Source organism: Toxorhynchites rutilus, chromosome 1 (assembly GCF_029784135.1).
Source record: "Toxorhynchites rutilus septentrionalis strain SRP chromosome 1, ASM2978413v1, whole genome shotgun sequence".
NCBI lineage: Eukaryota > Metazoa > Arthropoda > Insecta > Diptera > Culicidae > Toxorhynchites > Toxorhynchites rutilus.
The window spans coordinates 181925255-181942761 of NC_073744.1; the positions used below are offsets into that span (position 1 = coordinate 181925255).

The window sequence follows — 17507 nt, forward strand, 5'->3', positions numbered from 1 at the left end:
GACCAAGCAGCGGGAGGGCCTGCGTACATACAAGGTTCAGAAGGCTCCTAACCGCGACGAAAGGCAAAACATGGTGGGGAAGACGCGAGCCCGGAAGCTGTACACCGAAATGCTGACGAAGCCGCATTGCCTGGTAATGGACGACGAAACCTACGTCAAAGCGGACTTTCGTCAGTTGCCGGGCCTGTTGTTCTTCTCCGCAGAGGACAAATTCAGCGTTCCGGAGGAGATTCGCAAGCAGGAACTATCCAAGTTTGCCAAAAAGTACATGGTGTGGCAAGCGATCTGCTCTTGTGGAAAGCGGAGCGCCCCCTTCGTGATGACCGGCACGGTAAACGGGCAGGTTTACCTTAACGAGTGCCTACAGAAGCGCTTACTACCACTATTGAAGCAGCACGAGGGCCCGACCATCTTCTGGCCGGATCTCGCTTCGTGCCACTATTCAAAGGACGTGTTGGAGTAGTACGAAGCCAACGGGGTCACCTTCGTGCCAAAGGAAATGAACCCGCCCAACGCGCCGAAGCTTCGCCCAATAGAGAAATATTGGGTGATTATGAAGCAGGCCCCCCGGAAGAACCCAAAAGATGTCAAATCGGAGGCGGACTTCAAGAGAAAATGTATTTCTGTTCAAAAAAAACTACAACCTGACGTTGTACAGAACCTTATGGACGGGGTAAAGAGGAAGGTGCGAGCATACGGGCTTGGGCTCGAAGTATGAATAAAAAAAAAATGCCAAAAGTTGTTTAATAGTTTTTATTTTACTGTCTAAAATTTTCAAAAGGATCGGTCTACTGGGCGAATTTCTACAGCGTTTTTTCCGTGATGCAATTTGATGTGACACACCCTTTAGTTTGACTAATATTTCTCATTTGCTGGAAAGCCATATGTAATCAAAAAAGTGTTCATTCCGCCTGACGGCATTGAGCTTCGTTTACGAACTTAAGGGAGCGCCAAAGATAATGATTGATTTTCAGGAGAAAACTGCAGCGGCCGTAGGTTTTTTCTCTCTGCGTTTGGATCGATTAATCGACGAAAATTATTCGTTCGCTTTGATTATTGGTATTCGTTCGACAAATAATCGATTTCTGTAGGAAGTATTCGATTAAACGATTAATCGAACGATTATCGGGGATTACTAGTCTGGAGTATTTTTGTTCGCACCGAAATATGTTTCCCTAAGATGGATTTCAAAACAGAGATGCCTGGGGGAATCCGCATTGCAAATATATGAAAACTGTGAGTAGTTTTGTACTCGTTTGTCTTTGTGCAGACCGGAATATGTTTCCCTAAAACGTACTTCCAAACTGAGAACCCTGGGAAAATCGTCATATCAGATACTAGAGATGAATGAACTTTCGCGTTTCGAGAACTACATAAACATGAGAGATGCAATAATTTCAGAGGGAAATGTAAAATACAATGATCGTTTGACAATTCTTTCGTTCACATATTTTGGTAATCCTAGGCATCATATCAAACCTAAAAGGACGGTCATTAAATTTACTTGTAACGAAGAACATAATCTATTACAATGCATGAATTGATATTTCATGACAACTGTTCAAACTTTTTACTTACGAAGCAAATATGTTGCATTCAATTGAATTCGAAAATTGTTTCATGCAATCGATAATATAATCAATACAATACAAATGCCTACTAATCCAACGATAGTCCCACGTCAACCTTGCAGTTATATCATAGATATAACCCACCCATTTTTTTTGGATCAAGAAGTAACAATCATATTAATCTTGAACATTTGATCTTTCGAATGAAGTGATACTGCTTCGTTCAACCGCCAAAGAGTTATCAATGTTCAAAACCTTGTACTCCAAGCGTCACGCTCTCGCTTTCCAAACTTTGAACTTACACCCCGGTACAGTATCGAAAGACGTAGTTGTCCGAGGGTGAAGTTCATTCCATTTTCTGACAATAAATTATACAACGAATTATTTTGTCCAGGAATACTGAAGCCAGTTACTTCTTTTGGAGAACATCCAGTCGAATTTCTGTGGATAGCAGCGCGAGTCAATTGTTTGTTCCTTTGCTCTTGTGAAACCTAAATTGTGTACTTGATAGGAAATTATTTGTCTCGATCTTTTGTCTACAAAGGATCATTTTCTCCAACAATTTTCTAATGCACGAAAGCATAACAGTCGGACGGTATGAGTTACGGTCAGACCCTGGTTTGCCAGACTTTTGAATTGCTATCACTTTGACTTGCCTCCATTCAGACGGAACAATATTGTTTTCCCGTTGATTATGTCTAGCAAGCATCTTTTGGCGATATCGGGAAGATTTTTCAGAAGAATGAATTCAATCATATCGCTTCGAAGAGTTATTCGAAGAAAGCAGAGCCATAGAAAATTCTAGCATTGTGAATGGTCTGTCCAATGGTCCACTACGCGTTTCTCGAAGAATATGTTGTGTTGGAACTGAATTCGGACAAACCATATTTCAAAAGTCACAGTACTCAGTCATAGTACTCTTCAGCAGTCACGCAGTGGGCATTTGAATTATGTACTCCAAACTATGAAAGGAAAGAAAATCAAGATCATAATTACAAATGAATAACCCTCAGTAAGGGTATCCAGTTACAGTATTATATTTATTTACAATAATTGGAAATGTTTCTCTGATACACAAAACTTTTCTCCGCCAATTAACTCATTTAGTGGCTGTGTCTCTCTCACTGATCCGATGTTTTTCAATAATTGTCTCGTAAATATCGTTCAAAGCGATAGTTTTTTAGATGCGATACAATAACGAATGTTGTCAAAGCCAAAGAAACCAATATTTTATACATTTTTCATAGACCTACAAAAACACGCGTGTCTGATCAACAATTGTGATGCGTTTCATTAATAAAGCATCGCCAATGCAAAAAGGAAAGTAGCGCTCATCAACTTCCATTCAATGTTTCTTCCGAATAGTTCAGATACGCGATGCGTGTTATACTTAACGCAACAAAAATGTGTTCAATTGTTTCGTATGATATGTCAAGGTCTAAAAGACAATCTCATGACATACAGTGTGTAATTTTAAGTTTTCATTTTTTTTAATTTTAAGCTTTGTTGTTTTCCAATGCGATATTCTCAAGACTTGACATTCTCGAACTTGCCGAACTTGCCTTAGTTTTATTTAGAACACATTTTCTGGTAAGCCCTCTCACTACGAGGTCTGAATATATGAGTGACAGTCTAGGAAACAACTATTTTTGAAAATTGTCATAATTTGAGTGAGATTCTGATTAGATTAATTTCCGTTTTTAGTATTCGCACACTAATAGAGATCTTTCCAAAGCACGAACCACATATTAACGCTATCATTGGATAGAAAGAGCTCCCCTCGAAGCAAATAACCATCATCTCCCATTTTTCATTCCATTTTCCATATGTTCGCATTCCAATTTGTCTCCGCTGCCGCTGCGTGGATGGATGCAACAAAGTCAATAGAAGGCAACCCAAAAGGCGGGAGAGCAACAAAATCTGGGGAGGACCTCCCACGAACATAATTCATCGCCATCGTGTCAATGATGGCAGATTGTCAGATTTGTTTTTCGCGTTGTGGGCGAAAGCAAACATGTCATGCTGGAATGGGAATTTGGTTTTCCTACCCGACTTTTTCTGCTCTTCCAATTGCAACTTAACTTCACATTTTTTTCTTCGATAGTGTCAGCGCGCAAACACATCTCTTCCAAAGTTTTGGAACCTTTTTGACAGTGTGCAACCGTGACCGAGCCAACCAAGCCAACCAAGAATCCGGTAGAGCGGAGGGAATCCGTGCGCTGACCGGACACATTGACACGCCACAAAATGAAATAACAAAATACTCAAAAGCAAAGCAAATAGCATACACACCCGCGCCCCGACAGCGAGACAGTCGAGTGGCGCGTTGTGTCCTGGCCGTCCGAAGAATGTCGAGGGGGAACTCTGCACACAGAGCAACATAGGGAATCCAAAGCACATTGTGACCGGTTTGTGTGTAACCGACGCAAATAGGGAACCAAAGAGATTTTTCACCATGCGATGAGTCCTCCGAGCTGCGAGGTGCAGGGTTGCCATTATAAAATTTGTGTATTTGTTTTAATACGGACTAGACCAATTTGCTCAATTTTCAACGCATTTTAATATATAACCAAATTAAACTTAGCTTTATGTAGTATGATCTATTTATACTTTAGGCATTGACACCTTATCTTCTTAAACTATATTAAATAAAGAAAAGAAACATATTTCAATTTTTTAACATTCTCTTAAAAAAATTAAATATATTCTATATTGCAATGTATTGTTAAGGAATGTCCAAACAATTTTATGACGCGACAGATATCTAATTCTTAAATTTCCATTCCCTCAATGTGACTTATGACTGGTTCGTTACGTTTACTTCCATTTCAGAAGAATGCCGGGAATAAGAATTGAACTCGTGGACTTTAGTGCGAGAGATATGGATGTAACAACTATGCCAGATCACCTCCACAATCTGTAATCTGTAACTACAGATTCTTAGTTTCAAAACTAGGGGAGGGTTATTTCTGGGGTATAACCGCAAGGTCGACGTAAGACTATCGTTGCTATAGTGATCATTTGTTTGAAGTTACATCTGAATCAATTCTCAATAAATGGCTGAATGAATATTTTTTGACAAATGAACGAAGTGACATGATTATTAGTTCATTCTAAATATAAAAGCTCTACGAGTTATATGCCCTAGTGATTATAAAAAGCTCTGTAATGAATTGATTTCGGAGCTGGTAATGTTTTTTACAAATCTTGAGTCAAACGAATTAGTAGCATAACCGATACTGCTAGATCCTCGCTTCAAGCAGCAAGGTTTTGGGGATAACAGAAAGTACAACTATGCACACTAGTCGTTGATAAGAACGCTAAAAATGACATCCATAGAATACACGCCTACGAAACTACTACAAATCGTTGATGGTCATCTGTATGGGAGGAGTTTGATGCATTGGTTGGCAATCTTCGATCCTCACATGATCCAAAAGCTGTTGCAATATCTATTGTAGATAAATATTTTGCGGAGCCACATTGGTTGAGAATAAGCGACCCTTAGCTTTGGTAGAATGAAAGGAAATCTATCTCTCCCCGGCTCTACCATTTTTTTAAAATATTATGTATCCCCGTGACTTCAGTATCATGTGAGCGAGTTTTTCCGAAAGCAAGACAAGTTTGCTGTGAAAGATGTAGTAGACTTTCATCAGATAACATTGAAAATATAATGATTATAAATTAAAAAAAATAAAGAAGATTATTGAGATGGAAATTACAGTCAACTCTCCCTAACTCGATATCCAAAGGGACCATCGAGTTAGGGAGGTATCGAGATACAGAACATTTTTTCCTAATTTTTTTTTATGTCTCAAATTGTCATATATTAGGGTAAGTGTCCCAATTATGGTATGAATTTGAATTTTTGATTCATTCCCTTAAAGTGAAAAAACACCTTTCTCATATAAAAATATTTTTTTCCAGAATCTTTCAGGAGGTGATAGACGGTTATATTTCACGAAAAAAATCCTTCTACGCATATGTTAGAATTTCAACGATGACAGACTTATAGAACTTTTTCTTTGTTTCGGATTCTGTTGGCTCAAACTGACTCTACATTGAAAAGTATGCTACGTAATCCGATTTAGTAGGATATAGTAGTGGAATAGTAGTGGAACATCTAAATTAGTGGATTGAACATTTTTGAAGCGGAAAATTTAAAAGTTTTTTTTTTATTTGTAATTATTAATTTTATCCTAAAAATTCATACAAAACTTGATTGTTTCTATCAATCAAATTAAAGCTCTCTAACCTCTCTACAATTTGTTCTTTGACGCCCAACTTCTATCTCTCTTAATTTCGCTGCAATATCGATATAAACAATTCCTGATGAAGATTCAATCAAAATCTTCAAAAATCGCGATTTTTAACCCACTGTACTTATAAAAGCCACTTAAATTTCACCTTAATGCTGAAAGGTTATTTTTTTTCTTGAAATTATTCATATTTGAATTATAAAAAAAAACTTTTTTTTTCAAACTGTATACAATCGAGTCCTAAATTTTACATAATCGAATCATATATAATCGAGTTTGTATATAATCGAGTCCAACTTGCATGAGGCACTAGGTTAACAAAGAAAAAAATATTGATTAAGTATGTTACTCAAACTGAATTGTAACGATCACGCAGGAACTGTTCAATCACAAAGAAATGTTCGAATAGTTTCACAGGAACATTTTCAGTTGATTTCAATATTCCGGACATATTCTTCAGGTTTGATTAAACGTTCGAATTAACATCTCAATAGAACTATTATCTTCAGCGTTTTTCTCAGGTTTTTCAACACTTTCCAGTATATCGGTATCTGGCATCAGATCACAGCAAATCACCTTTTAGTCCTTTTTGCACTAATTATTAAAAGATATTGAGCAATCGAACGGTATTGTACCGTCGACATCAGCAAGCTCACGACGCATTAATTATGCCAGCGGAATATCACTCCCGTCCATGTTGGTTGTGCTTTGAAGTTAGGAATTCCCAGTTTCTGGACAAATTCTCAAGCCATATCCCGAAGAATAGAAGAGGGGTAAATTATTCTGTCTAGCTTGACAAGACAAAAATTCATTGACCGCTCCAGCTTCTCGATTCTGAGCAACCTTATATGCTTTTGGTCTAGATACAATTTTCCATTCCGATTCCATTTTTACTTTAGTTTGAGTAGTGTTGATACCGCACTTTGTGCAATACTGAAATTATTTGCAGCTTCAGACCCCTTCCGTCCATATTTTTCGACCTGCTCGATGATGCTCAAACCTTGCGCAATGGTTAGCGTTTTGATTGTTCGCTTGAAAGGTTTCTCGTGGTTTTCCATACTTGAAAAGAAATTGTTTGATGACACGAACACTCCGTCTTCACTTTCAAGGGCAATTGAAATCTGAGGTAATAACGCACAAAAACATGTACGCGAAAATCAATCGAGTTAGGGAGGTGGAAAATCCATGGAAAAATGAATCAAAACACATCGAGTAAGAGAGGCATCGAGTTAGGGAGGTATCGTGTTATGGAGAGAAGAATGCTTGTAAAATCGAAGGTGCCATGAAATCCATCGAGTTAGGGAAAATATCGAGATACAGAACATCGAGTTAGGGAGAGTTGACTGTATATCAGAGAAAACCTTCCGTGAAGTAATATTTTTACTATTCTCTGCACTGATTATTGTTTAAAAATTTATTTTTTATGTCTTCCATTCTTTACATATCCGAATAAACCATTTCTTGAAAAAAGCCGTCGAGCCGCTCAAATGAGCCGGCTCTATTCATTGAGCGCACGGCTCTGAGCCGCTCACTGCAATGAACCGTTTTGCCCATCTCTACTCTCAATGCTTCATCGACCGATTGGTGTCAAATTTCGACATGATCCATTGAACGATGGTGCTTTGTGATAGTCAAGTAGATTTTTGCACGATGCGCCATCTAGACGTCAACCTTATGTACTTTTCAACCGAACTGTTAGCTACAGATTCTTGGTTTTAAAAAGTAAAAAAAATCAGTAGAAACACAGAAACACATAATTCTGTTGATATGGTAACCCTGGCGAGAAAGCGTTGTTTCCAGAATGATTTTTTTCTGCGAAAAATACACAATAAGCTAATTGAAAAAAAAAACGAAACAAATCCTTATTGCAAACAATATTGCATCATTGCACAAAGCGTGGAAAATCCGCGGCGATGGTAATTAAGAAACATTTTCGCATTAAATTCGCACTCACGCACCGCCGCTGCCATGGGATTCTGACCGAGCAGCGAACGAAAATACCGCACACATTCACGGACGGACGCGACTGTTGCGGAGTGGGAAAGGAGGAATGGCACAATATAATAGACCGAGGATAAAGGGAGCAAACTTACCCTTTGCTGAAAATGTTGCTCTTTGTGTCGATGTGTTATGTGATGTCGTCTCTCCCCCTTTGTAATTTCGGTAAATGCTACTCTGCTGCTAAAAGTGGTTGACTGACTGACTGTCGGCTGACTGTTCGCCTCCCTCCGCCACACGCAGCCACTCAGTGTGTCCTGTTGCGCCACCCGGGTTGTTGCTCCTGTTGTTGCTGAATTTTTCCTCGCGCTCGTGTTTTCCTCAACACCACCCGAGGGGGTGGTCTGCGCTCGATTCACCCAAGCGAATGTTACGGTGGTGAAATTATCCCTCCGCTTCCTCCTCCCCCGAGGGCTTCGGAAGGGATTTTCTCCGGGGGATTTCCCGCTGAAGCAACACACAACAACAACACTTCACCTCGCACAGCAACACTTTCCGGCGGATATTTTCCGTACCACGAAAATCACGGCACACTCGATGCGCTCACTTTACGCTAAGTATGCTGCTATATGCTAATACAATTATTTCGCTACTTTTCACCGCACAACGCGCCGCGCACATTTCACTCTTATCGATCTCTGGCTATGTGATGTTTGCTCTGCTGCTGCTAGTAGCTGTAAAATTCACTCATTTTCGTGCACACCTTGTTTGTTTTTCACTGTTTTTGACTCTTTGGGAAGCAAATGAGAAAAACAAAATAAACACGTTAGGGATGGAAAATAAAGGAAAACAAAAATCGATTGGCATCAATCAATTAATTGGATTTGATGTTCGCTCGAACGCGCCCGACTGCTGCTGCTCAGAGACGGAAAACTCCGGCCCGGAGGTCAACGTCCGCAGGATTTCCATTCAGTGCATGTTCTTCGTGCGTGTGCCTTGCACCCATCTCCCAACCACCCGGCTGCAGTTCCCAAATGGGATGAAAATGACTTTTTTGATTGATAATGGGTGCGGCGTTATCACTTCCAATCGTTATTTGTAAGTTTGCTGGGAAATAACCAACCGAACGTCACTTGAATGCACTCATCGATTGCGTTGTGATCAGATAATGTGGTTCGAATGGGCTTGAAGCGATTGCGAAGGAACTATGAGATCATATGTCCGCGGGCAAAGCAAATGCTGGCGTAATGCTCTCCTTTTTTCTCGGTGATGCAATCTTTGAAATTGAAAACGGTAACAATGGTGTACAAACTGTGCCACAAACAAATTCAAAACATCTTACGGGGCTCTATTCTAGTGCGACTACCACTTATCAATTATCGTTTTGTAGGAGTTCCTGTACCGTCGTGCATATAAGTGGTGCTCCAATCTGGCATTACACAGCTGATGAAACCAATGACCAATTTTGGGCAAGCCTTTGCCACATCGAAATGTTTGCTGAAACACATTCCGATCAATCTGAATAATAAATGTAATTTGTTACCCACAATCGGAGCAAACCAAGTCGTGCACGTGAATGAAAAGTCGTAAAATATTATTAGAATCTGGGTTAGAAAGGACAACCCTGTGGAATTTATAGAAGCATACTCAATTTATTACGAAAATCACAATGTCGAATCTAGCTGAAAAATATTGAAAATCGGAAAAAAATCGAAAAGAAAATAAGCATAACAGAAGAATAGAAAAATCCAGTTCCATCTAGCATAAAATGACTAATTCAGATACAATCAATCCCAAAATTGAGTAACTCCTTGTGCTGCTTCGTTATTTTTGAGTTTTTCGGCGTTGAAAAGTAAATAATTAAATACGACTCATACAATGGTCCTCTGAGTCGCTATCTCCAGCATCCACATCGCTGTCTCCACTGCTTGGGGGCACGATGACAAAATCAATATCATTTGTTGACACTAGATTTTCGAAAGCGTCTTCGTCCAAATCAATCAGATAATTGGACAGCTCCTCCGGATTATCGGGAAGCTGATATATCCTATTGAGAAAAAAATATATCGTAGTTGCACAGCGTATGAAATTGCGTACGCTCAAAAGTAAACATAGATTTTTTTTTTGCGGTTTCATAATTTTCTTCGGATTTTTTGCTAGATATAATTTTTTACACTCGTCTAGTAGTGTTGTGTCACATATTTGAGCAATTTAGAATCCTTTTAGAGGTAAAACTTTGATAAATTCATGTTTACTTTTGTGACTCCATTAAACTCGAACTTTGCAAGCTTCAATACACAGCAGAATAACAAAAATGGCAGATAAAATGACACTGACACAAAAAAAAAACTTTTATATTGTCATGTGGTATCATTTAAAATGCGCTTAACACTTAAGTTTAATCAGAAACAGCTTTTCAAAAACGGGCATTTTTGCGTATTAAATTTCATACGCTGGGCACTTATAAGAAATCGAAAGAATTAGACAATTCAATTTCATTATCGTAAACGATCGAAAGAAGGACAGAAGGAAAACATGATTCGACAAAAGCGAACCGTGTGTACGATCCTAAAATAACAATCTCACCTACCGGTAACGGGTGCAATAAAACCCAATGCAATATAATAACGGAAAGGAAAGGGACCGAATAGATCGCACACATTTCTTATCGTGCTAAGTTCGCTCTAACCAGGTTGCATGTGGTGAATCACAGATAAGAGATAGGTAAAGGACTAATATTCAAACGAGCAAGAACGATTATAGTTTTCTCTTTCCTTCGCACATTAGACTTGAATTTAGGCTAGAATTAGGATAGGATAAATATTGTATAAAAACCCAAGGTTCTCTGAATAAAGTAAGTAGTCTTTGGAATCGTGTCGTACGATTAAATCGGAAACCTCCTTCCATCGATTGCCCGGTTAGTTTGAAACATAGGAGACGATCCTTTAGTTAGGTCCGACCGAGCGTTAGCGAGCGTCGGACGGCAAACGTTTTCCCGGTTAAGTAATTGCTATCTATTGTATTTCGGCTCCGGTGACGCTTATACGAAAGTACCGAATCGACTGACGAGAGTTCTTCAAATTCAAGTTTTCCAACGTCCGCAGCAATAGTTGTATAATTTGCGCTCGGAGTTCGTGAAGATCTTGTACTCGTTGATCCTCCCGCTTAGTTGATATTTAATAGATTGATTCTGCTCCCGTTCGTTGCTCGCAATCGTAAAACGGCAGCAGGTAGCAGATGAAAAAAGTTTGTTCTTTTTATAATCTGCTTTGGTGGCAAATCCAGAACAAGGCGGCATCGAGGGCGTTCGAAATGGTTTTTTTCAAAACCACGAGTACTAAGTTTTCTAAATTGGAACCATTCCATAAAACAAGGCGCTTTTCAGGGCCATTAAACCTTCCAAAAAAGAGTTTAGGAAATAAAGTTCAATGCTTTCTAAAACATTATCCAAAATAATAATAAAACACAAATTGATGTTTTCATAATTTGTTTGCCAGGATCTGATGAGTATGTGAATTTGGCAGTTGTTCTGAGCTTATTGATAGTTGGGGACTTTCCTGATTATTCAATTTTCACCAATTCTTAATATGTTTCCAGATTGAAAGTACAGTAATTTACAATTAGTTCGACATTTAGCTAATTGGACGGACATGTAATGCGACATATTTAGTTGGACATTTTTGTAAACATAGAGATCCAAATTATGACCCCACATTGAAAGTCGACACTGTACCACTGTCATCGCAAATGTTCAATTACAGGTTAAAATCGCCTCCAATGCGACACTGAGTGGTGATAATGCGACGTGCCATTGAATGTAATTTACTGTAAAATATGTCACAAGCTGGATTGGAAGAAATTTTCCAACTGTGAAAGCTGTGGCGAGTGGCAAATGCAATCGCTAAACAGAAAGGTTTAGCCGAACAAGATGGGAATATCGAGTGATAACAAAACAATAAACTCTTTAGATTGAAGATAATTTTGTGATCCTGAAAAGGACCCTTTTTAGCCTGCATGTGAATCCAACGAGCGAACAAATCGTAATGAATGTATTTTTTTGCCATCGCTCCCTTTTAACGCTCATTCGTTCGTCTCGTTGCACTCGCCCCTCTGGCTGAGTCTGCCGATTTGTCTCTATCCTGTGAGTGTGTACCGCTAGAGTATAGAACACGCGGACCCCAAAAAAATATCTTATTTTCTTTCAAACCGTAAACCCGTGTGGTTGTACGGCATCGGCATCGTGGACGTAACAAAGGAGGACAAGTTAAGGGAAAGGCAAAGTCTCACTCGAACCGTGCAGGTCTCCAGTTCCCTGTTGGTCGCATTCACTGATTGCTCCGCAAGGGTAACTAGGCCGAACGGATTGGTGCCGGAGCACCAGTATACCTAACAGCGATTATAGAGTTTCGGCCGTCGGAGTGCTCGAGTTGGCTTGCAAAGCTGCTCACGACAATCAGAAAACCCGCATCAAGAACAGAGCAGCTTCAAGGCAACAATTAGTTTCAGTGAGTGGCAAAGTGTTTCTCCGGCACGTTGCATTAAATGTAATTTACTGAACAACATGTCCCAAGCTGGATGGGAAGAAATTTTCCAACTGTGAAAGCTGTGGCGAGTGGCAAACGCAATAGCTAAACAGGAAGGTTTAACTGAACAAGATGGGAATATCGAGTGATAACAAAAACACAACACCAAAGGTTCTTTTCAGAACCATCAACATATTCATAAAGAGTAAACAGTAAACTAATCCATTTTTCAGGTAGATAGGTAGGTATTCACGTAGGAGAAGAAAATGAAACAATATATTTAACAAAAGCTGTCCCCTTTGTATAGTCCTACGTCACTCCGGTTATGTCCCCGACATTACCCACCCGTCTTTTTTTATTTTAAATATTTTGGAAAAAATCATTGGAAATGAAAATGGCACCCTAATGATGAAATTAAAAAAATTGCTGGTCTAATATATTGCGATAAAGAACAAAACTTCCATTTTTCACGAAAATCTGAGAACTAATATATCGGTTCGGCATGAAAAAACTGTAGGGGAAAGTAGGTAAAGACGGACACTGCGGGTAAGATGGACACTTTTAATATTTCATTAACTAAAATTTTTAGAAATATTTTAGTTATGCAAAAACTTTCAATAAAGTGTATCAATACTTTCGAGAGACACTGTTGATTTCCAGCGAGCGAACTGTCAAGCTTGTAAACAAAACAAAAATTATCTTCGCGGGTGCACCATTCGATGTAATTTTTACTCCGTAGAAAATAGCGAAAAGTTCGTGATTTTTTGTTTTTTACGTGTTCCTCCAACGGGTAAGTGTTTATTTAGTCCATCATTAACTATCCTGTGATAAATCAGAGATTTTTCAACGCTTATAGGAAGAGCTACGGTCATTCGAAAAAAAAAGCTGCCAGTTCGGGCAAGACGGACACTCATTTTTTCCTAGGGTATTTAACAAAACTTTTTGGTTTTACTATAAAGATGCCTACAAATTACAAGCGCAAGAGTAACCGGCAGTCATGGACCGCTCAGCAGTTGGAGCAAGCCATTAAGGCTGTAAAAAGTGGATCGCTGGTGAAGACAGCAGCAAGAAGTTACGCAATTCCAAGATCCACACTGATTCGTCACCTCACAAGTCCAACTGTATCAACTCGGCTAGGACCTCTTGATTCCGTATTCAATTCTCAACAAGAAGAGGAGCTGGTACAACATCTGTTGGATTTGGAAAAGAGGTTCTATGGAATAACGATGACTAATGTTCGAAAGCTTGCTTTTGATCTGGCCGAAAAAAATGGATTGCCACACCCGTTCAACAAGTCTACCAAGATGGCTGGAAAAGCTTGACTAAGCAATTTTCTGAAACGAAATCCCAAATTGTTGTTCCGTAAACCTGAAGCTACCTCTGCCGCCCGAGCCAGAGGCTTCAATAAGCCAGCAGTATCTGCGTTTTACGATTTGCTGGAAGAAGCGCTGAAAGATCCCAAATTGACGCCAGATCGTGTTTTGAACGCCGATGAGACTAGTGTTTGTACCGTTAGTATTTGTTTTGGCATTGTTAGTTTAAAAATCAGTTTAATTTTTTATTCATACTTTCTTATAGGTTCCTCCGAAGAAGTCTAAGGTAGCGGCATTGAAAGGCAAAAAACAGGTTGGTGGTATTACATCTGCGGAACGCGGAGAAACAACTACGGCAGTAATGTGCATGTCCGCAACCGGACAGCATCTTCCGCCGTTCTTCATTTTTCTTCGCATGCGGATGCACGAAGCTTTAAAGAAAGGGGCATCACGTGGAAGCAAATTTTCCTGTAATGCATCGGGTTACATGACGGTCGAAATTTTCAATGAGTGGTTCGATCACTTTTTGGAGCATGTAAAACCTTCTGAAGACAATCCTGCCTTGCTCATAATTGATGGCCACTCGTCGCACACGAAGAACCTAGCTTTTACCGAAAAAGCTAGAGCTAACTTTGTTAAGGTTCTAGTTTTACCACCTCACACTAGCAACAAACTTCAACCGCTTGATGTATCCTTTATGGCACCTTTCAAGACGTACTACGCACAGGAAGTAGAGCGCTTCCTACAACAGAATCCAGGTAAAGTCGTCAGCCAATATGGCGTTGCCGAGCTCATGAAACCTGCATTAATCAAGGCGGCTACTACGGAAATTGCTGAGAATGGGTTCGTAAGACAGGAATTTATCCATTTGATCGCAATATTTTTTCCGATGATGACTGTGCCCCGGCCACGGTGACTGATCAACCCGATCCTGAGATTCTTCGTGAAGAAGAGACGTTTCGATTGCATCTTGAAGGTGCGCCTAGTCAATCGACCGTAAATCGCATTTCCTGTGAGGATAAAGAAGTTCAAGTGCTTCCCGAAGACATCATGGCTGATTTAGCAGAACCGGACAGCATCTCAACGGCCAATAACCCGGTGTATGAAATATCTCCGTCGATCATACTTCCGTTACCGAAAATGGTCACCTCGAGAGTCACGAAGAGAAAACGCCAAGCAGAAAAGGCAGCTGACATAACGTCTGCTCAGTACGCTGACACTTTGAAGAAGGCGAAAGCATCGAAAGACATTAAAACCATCAAAAAAAGAACAAAAACAACGCTCTTCGAAGAAGCCTAAGCAAAATAAGGGCAAAGGGGGCACCTCATCTGATAATCTATGCGAGAAATGCGGAAGCCAGTTTTCTGATTCAAATTTCGGGACAGGTTGGACAATATGCTTATAATGCCTTTCATGGTTCCACGCTGAATGCTTTACTTCTGCTGCAACTATTTGTCAAAACTGCTCTTGATTCTTCTTTTTTTCTTGTTTTTTTTTATTCCCACTGAAAATTGAATTAATTCAAATACTCAAATGAACTTAAACCATCGATGGATTTTTTTTAATGCTTTATATATAGACTTTCGTTTTGAAATATTTTTAAGTGTATCATTAAACTTTACAAATGAATTATCGTCTTCCTAGGAGGTCTTTTAAAATATGCGTGAACAAGTTGTTGGTTACTTCAGATCCTTTTCCTTCCTTTGCAAGGACAATGGCCCGCAAAAATCCAGAAATTTTTGCATGGAGTGCATGTATTTGACCTCTACTGTCGTTCCCTTCCAAGGATGAAACTGTCCACGAACAACATGAGTAGCCTTTCGAATCGTAGCGTAATTCAAGAACACTCCTCAATGCTGAAAACACTAGAATACGTACAAAAACTACAACTTTTCCGTAAGTGTCCATCTTTCCCACCTTAGTGTCCGTCTTACCCATTCCAGATATCCGTCTTTCCCGACCATGTGAAGAAATAGTATTTCGATGCATTTTTTTCAATGACCCAGAATACATCAATGTTGGAATAAATTTACTAGTATCAACGGTAATTATGATAGAAAAGGACCTGAAGTTTCAATTTGTACAACTGCGATCATGAAAGCTATATATGTGTAAAAATTGAGATTACACCTTAGGGTGTCCGTCTTTACCTACTTTCCCCTATATATACTTAGATGCTTATAGTTTCATTCAAAGATGTGTTTGGATTCAACGATTCGATCGTACAGATTTTACTGACATTTACAAATCAGCAATATTGAGCGAAATATGGTGGTTTTCTTTCGATACCTTGATTACAACAGTTGACGATGTTACGAACTATGCAAAAGCAACAGTGCTTCTAATACGCAAAAAAATCAGTAAAAAGGCAGATCACCTGTTCAGCGCTTACTAGGCTGTCAGTCAGTCATTTACTTTGCGTGAATCAGATTTTCATAAATGTATACAAAGGAGGTGAAATGGCATACTTGAATTCTTACAAACGGTTCAAAAATCGATCAACAGTATTCCTGTTTTATTAACTGCCCATTATTCTATACATTTGAAACGAGCTATCTCCAAAAAAAATCCAAAAAACGATTGTCAAGATTCACCCCACCTGGAAATCGCTTTATCGCATCGCATATCAAAAGCAGCAAACAGCAGCGAGGGCTGCACAGAAGAAAAACAATATTGGAAAATCAATAAACATGCCTCCTTCTTTTTCGTTCCCTCTCTTTCTCACTCTTCTGTCTTTCTGTGCTTTTCAACTCAGCGAAAAGGCCGGACTACCGTTCGCCGACCCGGCAACTAACATCCTGCCATCATCCATCCTAGGCCGATGGATAATCATCACAGGATGTCTAAATGCACCGCAAAAATTGATAACCATTGTCGTTTTTAATGATGAATTTGGCCTTGTGACAAGCAAACAGCCAGAAAAGGGAGATGGGACACACACGAATTGGTTCCGGGGGACGTCTAGCTCCAGGGCGCAGGCTGAAAGGCAAAGCAAAATCAAATCGAATCGTAGGCGGCCGCGACGACGGCGACAAGCACGGGGAAGGTGTTGTCCTTTTACATCTCCACACCAAAACTTGTCCACACACTTTTGCTCGCAGGAAAACAATAAATAATTTACAATTTCACTCAGCAGTGGCACTTTGGTTGCAAGATTATGGTTTGTCCTCACTCGAGGTCACTTTGAACTGTTCTTCCTCCGGCACACAAAATTCACATCGAAATGGATGATGGAAAACCACCAGACAGACATTGGTCGATTTTCACGCAAAATCCATACCGAGCCGTTTCCCGTGCGATGACAGTGCCCACTTGGCTGGATCCTGTTTTTCTTCACATGTTCATCGTAAAATGGATTCTAAAAATGTTACCACGAACAAAATGCGTCTCGCGCACCCCAGAAACTCGCGACTGGTCCGCGTCGGTGTCCACCGGGGGACCGTAATCATTTACCGACACGACTGGTTCGATTTTCTCGGATTTCTTGCACGATTTTTCTGCTTGTTGTTCGCGAGACTTGACTGACTGCGGACAAAAATTTTCACCATGTCTCTTCACTTGGCGAGAACACTGCTGCATTTGGCACGCACACCCGCGTACGAACGATTCCAACGGCACGGACACATGTTTAGGGCTTTGTGAATACAGTGATTTGCCTCTAATTTGACATATCGAGGCACCACTCAGTGTTGCATTAGAAACGATTGTGATCTGTAATTGGACATTTCAACAAACACAACACAATGTGAAAAACAAGTTAAAATAGGGAAATCATTGGAATTTTTAGTGTTGTAGAAACTTGCACAAATGATGTTTACAAAAACGTCCAATTAGAGGATCGAATGTCCAATTATTCGTGTCGCATTACAGGTGTGTCCAATTAGAGACGAATCACTGTACTAC

The 17507-nt window shown here is 39.7% G+C and overlaps 1 protein-coding gene across 8 annotated transcripts in view; it reads right to left on the bottom strand.

Annotated features, from left to right (window-relative positions):
- The window catches only part of LOC129764985 (rho GTPase-activating protein 190), a 70932-nt gene extending 53746 nt beyond the window's left edge, over positions 1-17186 (bottom strand). For 2 of the 8 annotated variants that reach the window (XM_055764764.1, XM_055764704.1), the window contains exons 1-2: positions 16976-17186; positions 7924-8558 (exon numbers count right to left, since the gene is read on the bottom strand). The gene's annotated coding sequence lies outside the window, so the exon portion shown is untranslated. The other 6 variants (XM_055764721.1, XM_055764730.1, XM_055764712.1 and 3 more) reach the window with 6 other exon arrangements.
- Positions 17187-17507: the final 321 nt, after the last annotated feature.